Source organism: Brassica oleracea, chromosome C1 (assembly GCF_000695525.1).
Source record: "Brassica oleracea var. oleracea cultivar TO1000 chromosome C1, BOL, whole genome shotgun sequence".
NCBI classification, from domain to species: domain Eukaryota; kingdom Viridiplantae; phylum Streptophyta; class Magnoliopsida; order Brassicales; family Brassicaceae; genus Brassica; species Brassica oleracea.
Window position 1 is genome coordinate 32,616,164 of NC_027748.1, and position 3,494 is coordinate 32,619,657.

Genomic DNA, 3,494 nt, shown 5'->3' on the forward strand with positions numbered 1-3,494 from the left:
GAGGAAGCAGAACGAGCAAATGATGGAGATGATGAAGAGGATGTACCCGAACGAGCAGTTCCCGTAGTTTCTTTCTTTTTTTTTTTCAAAAACTCTGAATGTTTTATTTTGGTATGTACAACTTTGAATATTATCTAATATATTTTCTATTTCAATTTTAATTTTATATTTTTGAACTTCAATTAAAATAAATAAATTTTTAATTATAAAAAAAAAATATTTTTGGGAATATTCCGAGGAAGTGTATCCGTCGGGATATTCCGAGGAGATATGCCCTCGGAATATTCCGAGGGCATATCTCCTCGGAATATCCCGACGGATACACTTCCTCGGAATAATCCGACTGCAAATGTTTCTCGGAATATTCCGACGGCCAAAGTTCGTCGGAATATTCCGATACCTCTTTTCTCTCGGAATGTTTCCGAGGACCGTTCCATCGGAAATATCCGAGGAGATACCGACGAACAGTCCTAGGAAATGTTTCTTCGGAATGTCCTCGGAATCTTTCATTCTCTCCATTTCGTCGGAATTTTCCGAGGAAATTCCGACGAAATTTTACTTTCCAACGAGAAATTTCCGACGACCATTCTGGTCGGTATGTCCTCGGAATACCGTTATTCCGAGGACATACCGACGATATTTGTCGTCAGAATACCGGTGTTTTCTTGTAGTGATATGTCTAACTGTTATTATTCATTTTTATTAACGCATACATGTAATATGTTCGGACAAATAATATTTTGGGTTTATTGAATACCAAGCTTAATTACAGCATTCAGAAATTATTTCTGGCTTCTTGTTACTCCATTTATCTAGCCTCTTGGAAGCTTCTTCAACCTGAAACAAGCATTACATTTTACTAGTCTACAAGTGTAACAAATCAATGAAACTTAAATCCAAATGGTAGGCAAAACGTAAACGTGGTACGTAGCGAATGGTTAGAAATTTAGAATGCTTACTTCTTTTGTCCAGTCTGTTCTAAGTATGACCCAGACCAAAATAACCGTTTGTATAAGAGTACCACCAATCATTCCCGTCCATACACCCTGAAACAATTACAAATGCTGTCATTAGTCTTTGGTTATACCATTCTCATAGCTGATACAAGAATTGTTAGATGTTAAAACAAACAACTGTTAGCTATTCGAAAGCGAAATAAAAACAAGAGAAGTATATTGCCTTGGCATCGTACTCAAAGTAAAACCCAAAGACAGTCCCAATAGGAATTCCGATAATGTAATAACATCCAACGTTAACTTTCGCCACAAACGTTTGCCAACCGCATCCAACCGCCACACCTTAAACAAAATTTTCAATTGTAAGAACTAAGAAAAGAGTCATTTATATACTTTGGTTTGCAGTGTATGAAACTTTAATATGTATTTACCAGATAGTACAGGTTGGATTCCATTGAGAATAAGCGTTACAGCCAAAAACGGGCAAAGATCAGAAACCGCAGCTGAGACTTTTTCACCTTCGGTGAACGCGTAGCTCAAACGTCACGGCACAGCCAAACTATAATGGCTAAGATCACACTTGTGATTAACGAATATATGTTGACGATGATTACAGAAAACGCTGCTGATTTAGGGTTCCCAGCTCCTAGTTCATTACTCACTCTTACACTAGATAAACATTATAACAACATATTTTAGTTTTAAAAATTACGACAAATTTATTTAAAAATAGTAATTCATAAATAATATTTAAGTGTGCGTAAATGATAAAACGTCCATATATTTATTGGAGGAGATAAATTGTGTCTTTTTCTGTAAACGAGGAGATAAATTGGATAAATATTCGATTTTATATAATCAAAATTAAGGAAAGGAAGTTGGAACAAAACAGACCTAATCGCTGCGTTGAATCCAACAGATATCATAAACGCCCAACCTGCAATCGTCAAACTGAAACAGAAAATAATATGAAAACTACTCTTTCTGTTTTCCACAATATATAATGTTTTATACAAATGCACAACTATTAAAAAATTATTTTTTGCTTAGAAAGTATTCTTAAAATATAAATAAAAATTATTCAAGCAATTATAAAATAGACTATAAAATACTATTGACTACACATTTCTTAAAAGTAAAAGTAAAGCTACCTAAATATACGAAAATATTATATATATTGAAACATCAAAAACTTTCTAAACATCCTACATTTTAAAACGTAAAGAGTATACTAATATTGTGGAAAGTTGAGTTTTAATCATCGGACACCATTGCTTTAATACAATTATAAAGTTTTAGCTTTTTAGTATTAAAAAGTGCAGACAGTATATCCTAAAGATGTGAATGCTATCTTTTGTCAAAGAAAAAATGCTAATGCTGTTGCTCGAAAAAAAAAGAAGAAGATGCGAATGCTATCATGATTTGGTACAAGTTCCGAAATTGAATGGCTCCATTTGTTTGGCAAGAGTATAAAGAAAAGCGGTGCGGGCATAAAACAGAAATGGAGAACAAAGAACATATTGTCCGGAATATCATGGCCAATGGTATGGACGGACTTCTTCATGCATTCAGATTGCGTGTACGAATCTTATTGAAGGGAATTAGCTCATGAAGTATTTGGACACGAATATGGATCCATGCTTTAGGACACGAATATGGATCCATGCTTTTTAAATCTCTCTAATATTGTTTGAGTATAATGAGATTGGGTTAAGGGAATTCCGTTTAAGTTTCTTATAACTTTAACCCCGAGAATTACATCTACCAATCCCAAGTCTTTCATCTCAAATGTCCCTTTGAGCATATTCTTTGTTTGATTGATAATGTCTTTATTGCTTCCGATAATGTCTTTATTGCTTCCAGTAATGAGCATATCATCTACATATAAACATAGCAAAACATACGCATTTTTGGTTGTTTTGTAGTATATGCATTTGTGACATTCATTTATTTTGAAACCATTTGATATCATTGTATTGTCAAATTTTTCGTGCCATTGTTTAGGAGCTTGCTTAAGCCCATAAAGTGACTTTACAAGTCAGCATACTTTGTCTTCCTGTCCGGGAACGACAAAACTTCCAGGTTGTTTCATGTAAATTTCCTCTTTTAAATCACCATTTAGAAAAGCAATTTTTACATCCATTTGATGGATTTCTAGGTCTTTTAAGGCTGCGATTGCTATCATCAGTCTTATTGATGTTATTCTCGTTACTAGAGAATATGTATCAAAATAGTCAAAACCTTCCTTTTGTCGGAATCCTTGAACTACAAGCCTAGATTTGTATTTTCCACCAGGTTTTCGTGTCATTATCCATTTATTTCCTAATGCTTTGCAGCCAGTTGGTAAATCTGTTATGTACCATGTATAATTTTGCATGATAGAATCAAATTCACACCTGACAGCTTCATTCCAAAATGGAGCTTCTGGTGAAGTCATGGCTTCTGCCAAAGTTTTTGGAACATTTTTGACTAAAAATGCCATTAGGAAATCTTCACCAAAAGATTTTTCCTTTCGAGCTCTTTTGCTTCTTCGAGGTT

At 34.1% G+C, this 3,494-nt stretch overlaps 1 pseudogene; it reads right to left on the reverse strand.

Annotated features, from left to right (window-relative positions):
- Positions 1–676: 676 nt before the first annotated feature.
- The window catches only part of LOC106314329, an 8,213-nt pseudogene continuing 5,395 nt past the window's right edge, over positions 677–3,494 (reverse strand).